The sequence below is a fragment of the Falco peregrinus genome, chromosome 6, assembly GCF_023634155.1.
Source record: "Falco peregrinus isolate bFalPer1 chromosome 6, bFalPer1.pri, whole genome shotgun sequence".
NCBI classification, from domain to species: Eukaryota; Metazoa; Chordata; class Aves; order Falconiformes; family Falconidae; genus Falco; species Falco peregrinus.
In genome coordinates this window covers 57,450,872-57,463,236 of record NC_073726.1, presented here as the reverse complement: position 1 = coordinate 57,463,236, position 12,365 = coordinate 57,450,872, and the positions used below count along the sequence as shown (strand labels likewise).

The window sequence follows — 12,365 nt, the reverse complement described above, 5'->3', positions numbered from 1 at the left end:
TCAATCAAGATGTTTAAGGTCTTTACACCCATCTATCTGGGTGTACACACACCTTCAAGGATAACATACAGCTGTGATAGGGAGAAGAATATGAAGAGGAGTCTGGGTCTGAAACAAAACAAAACCAACAGGAAAACCCCCAGAGACTCTCTCTTGCTGCTCGTCAGTTCTCTAACAGCAGAAGGAAAAATAAATAAATAAATAAATAAATAAAAGGAACCCACTGTCCTAGGACATATGGCAGCATGTGCATAAAGACTGCACTCCCAGTTCTCCCATGGGATACATAATTCCATGATGCTTCACATGCCAAAGAAATTTCTATTTTAACTCAGCTAGGAGTTCATGTTCCAAAACCACAGCCTGGAGTAACAAATTCAGTACAAATCCATTTAATGTTTTTCTATAGACATCTAAAGACAAAACAGTCTTCTGTAAGAAAAAGTTACATGAAGTGTTAACCGGTGAGAAGTGCTCAGCATAAGTAGTTCAGCTGTGAGTCAGCAATGCCTGTCTAGAACTGCAAACAGGAGACCCTTTGACACAGATAGGCAGCTTCCAGCAAGTCTCTTATTTACCATCTCCTCCCCTCCCACTGCCACTCAGCTTGAATCTTCCTCATACCTTGAATTTGGCAAGTTGTCACAGAAACAGTTTCACTGCACAAGATGTGATTCTACAACCACTTTGGATTGCTCAAATGTTTAAACAGATCGCCAACCCGACTGACAGATCACGTCTAAAGGGTTTTTAACGTGTTTGAAGCCAAAAGGCACAACAAATAAAGATACATTATTTTAAAAAGGAACTTTAACAAGCTCAACAGCTTTCAGCCGCTGTGCAACCTCTACTCCAAGATAACTGCAAAGTTCCCATTTGAGGGAACAAAATTATTAATTCAAAATGCATCAGCTATGTTTCTCAAGAGCCCACTAAGCCAAGTCTCCTTTTATGCTGTGATAGTTTGCAGATAACCATATTTAAACAACACTCTTCAGACCCACAATACTTTAAGGAATGTACACACAAACAACACACAACAACATACTGCAGCCTAGGAGAAAAGAGCATTGTACACCTCTGAAGATAAGGAATATTCAGGTAGTCTAGATCAGGGACTTTGGACTTTATGCCTTGTTTGAAAAGCTGCACCTCCAGCAGTAGAATTCCCACTATTGTGCTGAGCCCTGATAAAGAATCAGCTCTGAAGAGACCCACCTAATGAGTCACTTCCAGGAATATCCTAATTTTCTTTGGCAACAGGTATGGGCAGAGGTGTTCCTTTTCAAATGCTTTTTAAACCCAACTCTATTTCACCTGTTTAAACAGAACAATCAAACAGATTTGCAGCCCACAATGATACAGCTTCAAAGTTCTGTCCATAAAAATAACATTATTCTGACAGAGGAAAACTATTTCTGTAAAATATTCCCAATACATCAATTTTTAAACCTATCCAAACAACTGGATGGTATAAGGACTCCTTCATTTCCGTAACAAAATATCCTTTCCTCTGACCATAACAATGCTGTTATGTCCTGCTTGTATCCATTCAAAGTGCTGATACAAGTTTCATTTTCCTAAAAATGTACTCTTACCTGTTCTCGACACTAGTATCTCTTTCCCAAGAATAAACCTGGGCTTCTTCCCAATTCAGGACCCTTACTCACTTCTTATTCACTAAGAGAAGAATTCTGCCTCCAGTAAATTCAGTGTCACCTTCAGGTGGCCAGCTGTCACGTTTTGGAAACAAAGGCTCATGCTTTTCCCATGCTGCCTTCAAGCTCTCTACTATTTTCAAAACTGCTTCAGTTAAATTGTTGTTCAGTTGAAATCTCTCCTTGCCTTCATAACTATAAAATGTCCAAGTCTACCACTACTGCAGAGACGTTGAGAACACAGCCTACCATGATGACTAATATTCCAATTTCTTCCCTTTTACTTACCACCACCATCTTTATCTCCACCTGTTGCCCTTTATCTTATACTTAAAGGACTACAAACATTAAGGATTAGGAGCTTTTTGTTCTGTTTTCACAGCTTCTAGCTTCTTCATTTTTAAGGCCTGTAAACATGACTGTAATCACATAATGATGGTATAATGTATACGAATGAGGAAACTCTTTTTATCCTCTTAAAAAAACCCCAATATTTAGGTTTGAAGTTAACCAATTCTTCAAACTAGCAAAACACTGATACACTGTTCAGAGAAGGGCATGCCCAGTTTCTAGAAGTAAAGAACCAGTCATGTCAAGTGAGGTAATCCTCCAATCCAAATTACTGTCCTACAGTTCACATATTCTAAATCACTTTACCATAAGGACTACATTCTGACTACAAAGCCACCCAAAGCTCCCCAGAATTTCCAATATGCTGTGCCACACAACTCTATGTAATGCACATAATGCAACATACAATGCCCCAACACTGTAAGGCAACCAGGACTCAACCATGCTCATATCCATAGTACCTTGCAGGTAAAGCCGACAGCAAGCATTCAGACTCTAGCAAGACCTTCATATTGCCAAAAGCCACCAACATATACCCCAGAAGGTGGAGTGAAGGGAGATCACCCAGAGGAATTCACAAATAGAAGCCACCAGTTATCAAATTATTTCAGCTGTCTGTCACGCAATGGGGCTGAACATGTAAAGGCTTGTATGGCAGCCTGGTGGTCTGGAGCTTCAGACAGTTCACAGTCTTCCAATACCAAAAATTCTGATCACCAGGTGACCCTGTATTTTGCCACTCCACTGACACCCACCAAACGATTAGAGGGATTCATACCATAGTTGTCCATAACCTACTCACAACTTGAGAAACACAGGCAGGTCATTCTCACTCTAGAATTAGAATGCCTACTGGGATATTTCATTTTTAACAGGAGGTCTTGTTCCTCCTTTAACAGGTCTGACAGAACCTTTCAGACATTTGCAGTGAAAAGGTTACTCACTCTTGGTAAGTGCAGACCAAGGTGGCAAAGAAAACTCTACAGATGGCTATAGTCTGAAGATGAGCTAACTCTTTCTTTGACTGACTGTCTCAACTTTGCACAACTTTTAGACGCCACAAAGCACATGGAAGCCGTTTCTGGTATTCACCTAAAACAATAATCAAGTGCTTATCACTGGAGCTCTCTGGAACTTCCAGAGCCAGTAACATCAATCCTTCCCATTGAACAATGTAAGTCAGTTTTGTCAACTCTAGATTATTAGTTCTTCATACAAATAAAACATTGTAAGGCGCAATAAGAAGCAGCCCTGTCATCAGAACATGTACCACGACAACACCACAGTACAGCCTTGGTGAGGACATACTACACGAGCCATGCGTGCACTGTACCACCTACCATTTTTCCTTTCACTGAGCGGAGGAAGGTTGGGGTTTCGGCCATGATGGACGTTGAGGGTCAGCTCGGGCTGCAGGGAGAGCTCCTGCAGCTCATTGGCAACAGCTTCGCTCTGAGGGCTGGGGGCCGCCGAAAGTGACACCAGCACCGGCTCATCATCATTTTCGCCAGCCCCTCCTCCGTCCAGCCCATTTCCAGCAATGACGGAAGGGGGCAGGCACACCACACCGGAGAAATCCACTTTGGCTTTCGTGATGGCAACCTGCAAGACAAATCAGAAAAAAAAGTTTCCATAAATCTCACATGAGTCTTAACCCGTATGTCCAGTTCATCACGGCATCTCCGTATTCTAGAGAAATGTGGTCTTTAGCACAGCACTTCTGTTATCGTCATTTCAAATCCAACCCAGTAGTGAAACTTGCTAAACTCAGCAGTTTGTAAACTTGCATAAACCTCCAACAGCATCACCACAGAAACTACTGATGAAACTACAGATTATTATAATTTTCTTTAGAAGTGTGAGAAAAATTCTCAGCTTTTGGCACTTCAGAAACCCAGCCCTGAGAAGACACAGACTGAGTTATTCCAGTGAAAGCCAGCCTATCTAGAACCTTGCTGAACTTTTGATTACTATCTTTTCATACCAACAATACTGTGTTTTAACACCAAAACTGTCAATTTGAAATCTAGTCAGGTAAAGTAATACTTCATAATAAGCCTGGAAGGACAGCTGAGTACAACAAATGAGAATTTTCAAATAAAATCAATTGCATTTAAAAAAAATAATTCTCTTGCTCCATTCTCTCTTCCCTATTCGCTATCGGTGAAAATGAATGCAAGAAAAATATTCCACATAAAGTAAACAAAAAAGCTTTCCTGTGTAAACCCTCAGCTAAAGCAACCAAAATATGCAATATATAAATGGCTTTAATGAAATAAGCTATTTTAAAATGTTTTATGGTATTTCCATAACTCTTTAAACAAGTGTTTAAAAGTCACCACTATGTTAAAATTAAAATTATTTTACGTTCAGTAATTTAAATAGAAAAAAGCCAGCTGGAAGTCTCCAGTGAAATGGTTACTGTGTCAACATTTAAACAATAACGAACATTATACAAGGGCAATCATGTTTGGTTTTGATTAATGAAGATGGAAGTCTTTTGCTTCTTAGCATGCTTCTGTTTCAACCAAACTAAACTGAGAACACCACTACACAACTCTGCTGCACTGTAGCAATTTATTAAGCAAAAACGTGTTTCTAGAGTCTAACTTTCAGCTTCAAAAAGATGCAGGTAAAGCAAGCTGCAAAGCAGCAAAGTAAAAAACATCAGGATAATCCTTCAGAAATCAATCAGAAGGCATAAATTTGGAGCGATGTTTTTAACAATGTAGTTTTTTTATTAAGTATTCCCCACTTAACACTCATAATTAACCTGGATGAGTGTGACAACATGAACATATTAATAATGATAAAGTATCTCAAACAGTCATTTTCCCCACTTCCATTTCAGTTTCGTACTTCAGTTGATTAGTAAGGTTTTCTCTGTAGTACCCAGAACTAACTTATAAGTGGTAGCATATTTGTTCCGTGTATATTCAAGGCAACAATAAGAATTTACTGGTAATGAATACACACTATTCCATCCACAATTTCAGACATTAATTCCCAGGACCCTATGTCATGATCTGAAGAGAAGCAAGGAAAAGAAGGGTGGAGGAAAAAAAAGAAAAAACCAAAAACCAGCAACTGAAACTGATGCTTCTTACAACAAAACAAATGAGACTGAACCAAACCTTCCTGGCATACGAAGTACTTGCTTTTACCTCAGTTAGAATTTGGCTAGAAAGTGCCTACCCCCTCACTGATATATTTCCTGTCCAAAGCAAACATCACTCAGATCCATTTGAAAGGAAATTGTAACGGTAATCTGCAAAAAGAAAAAACTGGGATTGTGGCCTTCTTCTCTTTACAATGGATACAGAAAGTCTGGAAACACACACCCTTGAACCATAGACTTAGAATAACTTAAGAGTTTGGTAAACTCTAACAATGCTTGCAAAGAGTGGAAAGAGTTAAACCACGGCCTCAGGCTCTGTCCCTGTGGGATAGGAGACCTGTGGAAAGAGGCTAAAAGGAAGGGTAATTGCTCAGTTAGGAGGCTGGCTGCTAAGGACTGTTGTCACCATCTCAGAGGAGCCCAAGCCAAATCGCTTCATTGAAACATACGTACTGGAGACATTACACTTTGCCTAGTTACCACAGGTGAGGTTAGATCAGGCAGGAGGAGGAGCACAGTCAGGCCTGAATCCACAAACAGGTGACAAATATCTAACACCCATCCCACAAAGATTTGGAATGGCAGGAGACTCAACCTTCCCTCCTCAGTCTACCCTAGAAAAGAAGAAGAGTTCTTTCCTCTTCCCAAAAGGATTGGGGTGTGGGGGGAGCTTGACATGTCTTAAATATGGAAGATCTGCTTCAGCTAGGTAAACAGTTCTTTTAAACAGGAATTTGTAACCTGCATAAACTAGGAAAATCACATTTCAAACACTGTTTTAACAAGCGTCGTAAAACAAAATCTATTTCCCTAATCTAGGTACATTCACATTAACCAGTCCACTGAAACTACATCCTTTCATGTAAAAGCACAGTACCAAGCCACAGTAAAAGCAGTCTAGCCTAGCCAGCCTCAGCACCAAGCAGGGCAAGAGATCCGTGCTCACACCACGGTTTGCCATGTAACCCTGAGCAACACCATACCAAGTGGTGTTAATTGGTACTGGGATTATAAACCAGTTTCTCCAGTAAATTGTCCGATGGAACTTCAACAACATGTCTGGATTATCTAGAGTCGTACCTGGACCTGCAGGTTTCCTAACCCATGCAGAAGACGACACAGATGGAAGATATCTTCATCTTAATCCTAGCTGGCATGTCATTCAATGTTTGTCCCACATCAAAGGTAACACAGCTTAAGTAAATCTTGCCTTGACATTCATTCTTGCCCTGCCACTACGTCCTGCATTGTGCCAGAAGTGCTGCTTGTAAAGCCATGCTGCAAACTGTATATCAGAAAGCTGATTCAGCTGAAATGCAATTTTTCCTAGGTTATTTTTCAGCTGGATTGATTCCTCCACACAAGCCACAGTTGAAACAGCATAGTCCAGACTAACACTGCCACAAAATGCAGTCTGATTCTGTGCATCCCAAACAGCCTGGACAACAATTCTATTAACTTCAAGTAGGGTTGCAGCTCAAATGAAACTAAACTGGGATGAACCGTTAAATGCATTAGGAAATGCTGCCATCTTCTTCCATATCCCCTCCAATTTCAGGCCCGCACAAGCATCTGCAGTGACACATGATAAACCAATGAAAAAACTGACCCAGGTGTAAAAGCTAGTCTGTTGGTTCACACACTGACTAAATCAGGACCCTGGTGCAGTTTGCTATGCAGCCACACCAAAGTTTGTGCCAGCACAGCACAGGGAAGAGAGCCTGCTTACTGTTAGTAATGCACTAGTAGTACATCCAAACATCCAGCCTCTACCTAAGGGAAGGAGAACTTTTTTCAGAGCAATGCCAAATCTTAGTATGCAACTTACCTCCACTTCAAAATTAAACTCATCCAAATTGTCACTTTTATTTTAGTCTTGTGGATAGATGCTTTTTTTTTTTAACATTTTCAATTAAAAGTCTGATGAGGGCATAGAGGGATTTGGAAGACGCCTTGGGGATTTATAATCATCCCTGCTGCATTATTTGCAAGTACTGTGAAAGGCATGGAATCCTTTTCTGAAATCAACAGTAAGGCTGGTTTTAGACTTCCCAGACAGTTATACCACTCTACAACTGTAATTGTAGAATGATCAATCAGTTAGTTACGCACATTAATATTTAGAACCCAATTAAAAATGTAAAATGTTTGTTTTCCTGTCATTTCTGAACTGACTAGAAACTTTCCCACAAAGAAATGTGCCATACCATAGTCTTTAAGTGAGTCATCCAGAAGCTGATGGACAGCATTAAGAGCAAGTATTTCTTATCCTCAATAATGGTTTCAGGGCGAGTGCCCTCAAGGATTTGTATCTATTACTTAACCAGACAAAAGCTTTCTATTACCATGTTTTTCTAGTTTTGGGTCAGCTGCTTCCAGGACAAGAGTGGCTGTGATCCCACAGGTGTTCTACAGCAGCAACACCAGCTTAAGCAAACCTCAGGTCCTCCACTGTCCAGCTGCTCATTTCTGTCCCTACACTGCCCCTTCTTCAACTAGGGTATCAATTTAGCTGAAAAGCAGACATTTTACCTGCATATTCAGTAAAATCAGTTCCCCAGTCTAGTCCACTGCCAACTACACACGCAACTGTGTCACCATAAAGCAGGGGCAACAGTGAGCTCTCAGGAGCCAGCAGTGCTCAAATTATATTGCTGTAAAGCACAAAACTACTGCCACAGCAATCAAAGCACAGACAACACCAGGGAGAAGATGGAGCTGCTCAAAAGAAATATTAGACACTACTCAAATAATGTTTACCCCTTTCTGTCTTCTGGAGGCATCTAAGAAACTCCAATTTCAGACAGACAAACAAGCAGAGTCAACTTTGCACAAGATATAAGATTAAGAACCATAGCCAATAAGAAGTTTTGGGAAAATGTATCTTTATCAAACCTGCAAACCACAAAGACAAAATTGCTCTGCTGCTTCTACATGTACCTTTTTAGGGGCACCCTCCTGCCATCGTAACACCATATCACAGTAAACACACAGTAAACCCAATTAGCTTACTCCTTGGTGAAAAAAGTATTCTACTTTGCATCTACCATATGACAAAATTATTTATAGCAACTTCTCATAAAGCTGCTCATTCAGAATCACTGAAGGATATAGCTCAAAGCCCGAGAGGTGAAAGAGAAAAAAAAAAAAAAAATCAATACACACAGTACTGAAACCTGTCTGACCCACAGTAAACCAGTTCGCAGAGCTAAGTGAAAAGAAAACTGGGAGGGGGAGAAGGGATTAGGTTTGGTTTCCTGCCATTTTAGCTCCATTAATCATCCCATGGTAAGGCCAGACAAGCACCAGTGCTGACATAAGGAAGCAACAAAGGCATGCACCCAATACTGCCCCTTTGGCAAGAGCTAGCTTAGATCAACTTAGCTGCATCACAAGACCACATCCTCCCATTAAGACACCAAAGTGGCATTACCAACAAAAGGAACAGCCCAGCCTGGTCATTCCTTCCCTCCTGCGGGCCAGCACATGCTGAACCAGATCAAGAAACTGATCTGTGTTAAATTTGACCTGGCCACACACACACACACACAAACTACTAGTTTAATCTGCATCAATTCCTGATCTGGCTTGCCACCCAGCCACACAAAAACTTGGGCTAGCATGAGGGAGAATGAGGCACAAGGAAATAAAAAAAAGACATCAATATGGGTACTTTTGGTAGCAGTGTCACCTTAAGGTGTTATTATGCAGTTTAATCTATCCAACATTCATGTTGGACATGGACACATACACCAGGTCTTCACGCATTTAGACTTCCCTTGACTTTGGTAATATTCACATACTCATGGCATAATCAAGATCTTGGTCAGTATTTAAATAAACCAAAGAACAGTACCACCTTCCCTAACATGGAATTTGATGTGAAAATCCTAAAAAACCTGAGTTTAAAAGTAAAGAATTTAAAAATCAGAGAGGCACAGGGAAAGAAAAAAAAAAAAGAACACAGTTCCCAAATCAAGGAAAGACACCTCTGTAAACAGCTTTCTCTTGTTTGCATTTTGGGTCTGAGTCGCCAGGGTAATAGTAATTTCCTACCAATTTAAGAATTGCTAAGCAACCTCCAGCACCTAACAGCAACAGCATGTGTGTGCAGCTGGGCTATTTTGAGAAGACAGGTTTTTTTTATTTTAAACTTAAGAGCAGCCTTCTGTTAAATGATTATGCCAGCTGAATCATCTAGCCAAGAGAAGAGGCAATCTTGGGGCAAAGTGGCTTTAAGTGGATGAATCTTTGAAATAAGTGAGAAGAGAGGAAGAGAATGCCATGGCATGCCTGAAGGCAACTATACCCCAGGTCATCACAAATCCAAAGAATAACCCAGAAGAATTGACGTTTGAAGCAGATGGAAGCCAAAGCATCACGTTAGCTTGAGAAGCTATAACAAGCAGCGAGATATTCGAAGAAAAGTCACCAACAGGAAGACTTCCAAGGTTGTATTAAAAAAAATACATTATTTAGTTTTCTGTCAGTCAGCTTAACACAGGCACACAACTGTTGCCAGAATTACTTCTCCAGTTAATTGAGAGTTAAACTGATAACACTGTCCATAAAGTATACACAATACAGTAAGCAACAAGGCAAGCATCACAAAGATTGTACCCTGACAATGTAATAACTTGTTCTTGAGAAACCACCCTAAGTTAGGAAACCAAACTATGCAGACCACTAAAAGGAGACCTTCTCAGATTATGGAATTTTGTTTTAAAACACATATTCCACATGCGTTTGTCTTCTGCAAAATAGCCAGTTATCAACATCCTTCACTTTCGCAGTAATTGGGAAGGGAAAAAAAAAAAAAGACAAAAGCAGTCAAAAAGTAACCAAATTCATTCTGGATTAGAACCAGTGATTTGAAGGTGTAAACTGTCCATCTCACCTCGATTACAAGCCACTACCCTATAAAGCCCCTATTAAAAATGTAAAGATTGCAAGACATGTGAACAACGATGTTGGTAAAACATGGATAAGCACAACTTTCTATCTGAGCTAAAGAATCTGAATCTGTATGTATACTGTGCCAGTAGCATTACAGTAAGAGAGGACATCTTTGAACCATCACCAGAAGCCTCTCCACTACCACCTCCAGCAAATCTATCACTAAAGAGTCAAAAAACATGCCCAGACCAGCAAGAAATGTTATCAGACATAAGGCATGAACAGCTTTTATAGAGATGTTAGGACATGAGTGGGGAAAAAAATGCGAAGGACACATCTAGTGCAAAGCAATCAACTGGATTAATTTCTGCTGTAGACAAACACAGTCTCACCCATGATTTTACAACCACTCATCAAGAACCGTATTTCTCAAGCCCTAAGTATTTCCTTCATAAGACAACACTAGCATTTGTTTCACTCAGTCCGGCACTGATAGAAAGTCTTTTAAGAGGTCTTGAAAAATCATCATCAAACATCCATTTCTTAAAACCACAAATACCACGCTAAGCAATGTAGTCTGGCATTCCAGATGTTTTTTAAGACATACTTTTCATGATTCAATATGTATTTGGAGGATCTTTGTGGCTTTCAAGCTCACAGAACTCTGGGTATACAGAAGAACTTACAACACCAAAGCTAATTTGGGGAATCACAATGATATTTATAATAAACAATCCTTGCTCAAAAAGGATGAGCTCCCTACCAATTTCTGAAGTTCTTATTTAAGCTGAAAGCATGAATGAGGAAGACATCCTTCTAATTTCAGAGGACACCGAGCCTTAAACTGATGAAGCAGTTAATAGACACTGAAGTTCAAAGTACAAAAGAGAGCAAAAAAGATGCAATGTTCACATCTCGTGTCAATGGGTACCTTGTATATTTTTGGCCCTGTTCATGATATAGCCCAACATCATAATTAAAAGAGGAATGGGATCCAGCCTTCTGCTACTGAGCTGTTGGTTCCTGCTGCTTCCCTTTTGTCTGATCTAATGACTGTGCACCCATGGGGTGACTCAGGTCAGATGAACCAGCAGAGGATTAACTCTGCAAAAGATTAGAAACCATTTTCTACAGGATCAGTCAGCTAGCTGGACATGCCCTGTGGCTGCACAATCACTAGCTCTGATGCAAAGGAAGGAGCAGGCATACACAGCTGTGGAGAGGCCTGACTAGCCTTTGCAAGAGCAGCTCACTGAAAGATCAACTTAACTGTAATATCAAAGCGCACACTTAAACATCTAGCAGTGCTGCCAACTTAAGCAGTCTGCTACACATTCCCACTCTCATACCTTCCTCGCCATGAAACTTGCATAAATCTCAGAGACAACATGTACAGAACCAGATGAAAAAATCTAGAAGAAAACCACGTCTTTCCAGGAGGATCTGTTCCTCGGAGTGGCTCACCGTGGCCACAAAACCAGCTATACCAGCAAAATAGAGGGAGCTGTGAAAGGGAGCAAGCTGTTTAAGTCTGCACTGGTGCTAAAGAAATGCATTATGAACTACAGGACTGCCTGTTTTCCACCACCTTCTGACTGACTTCCTTGCAATTACTGTCTGATGCATTTTTTAAAATATGCTTCATGTCAGAGGCAAAGCATTCCTCCCCACCCCATAGGGGCAAGCAGATGAAGCAATTGATTCAGCCAGCAGCAAAGGCATGTGGCAACAGATGCCAACAACCAATGGAAGCAGGGAGGCTGCAGCAAACTAGAAAAGGGAATGCTGACAATCTGCAGCCAGATGTGAGCTATGACTTGGAAATTCATGGCAGGAAAACTGAGGGGTTGAGAAAGCATGAAGGAACTCATGTTGAATGTAGATTCAGGGTAGATTGCAGCAAGAAAGTCACTGGACAAGAGGAGAGTGTAAATAAGACCTCTCAAGAAAATACACTTTCAAACGCAGAAGATTTGAACTCTGGCACAAGAACTGGATAACCTAGGGCATAACAAAGTCATGACTTGGCCAAGAAAGGAAAGAGCTCAGGGATCCAATCTAGACTGAAATAAAAGAAAATAAATTTTAAAAATGAAAAAAAAAGGAACTAAACCAAAACTGTAGTTAGGTTTCAGTCAGTTCAGTTCCCAGCACAAGCATTCATGTCAGCACAAAGCAGCAGACAAAAGTGCAGAACTTAAGAATCTTAAGGAGTTTATGGCAAGGTTTTTCAGCAACTTACTTTTCTAAGTCTGTAGTTTTACATTCTATCTAATTCAGTCTGATTGTGGGCTGTGACTGAAAGTATAGGTCCATACTGTATTGCCTCACCTTAGTTTGAA

The 12,365-nt window shown here is 40.4% G+C and overlaps 1 protein-coding gene across 2 annotated transcripts in view; it reads right to left on the bottom strand.

Annotated features, from left to right (window-relative positions):
* MRTFA (myocardin related transcription factor A) overlaps positions 1-12,365 on the bottom strand; it is a 99,464-nt gene that overhangs the window by 76,782 nt on the left and 10,317 nt on the right. For both annotated transcript variants that reach the window (XM_055809149.1, XM_055809150.1), the window contains one exon: positions 3,350-3,611. The gene's annotated coding sequence lies outside the window, so the exon portion shown is untranslated. The remainder of the gene's footprint in view (positions 1-3,349; positions 3,612-12,365) is intronic.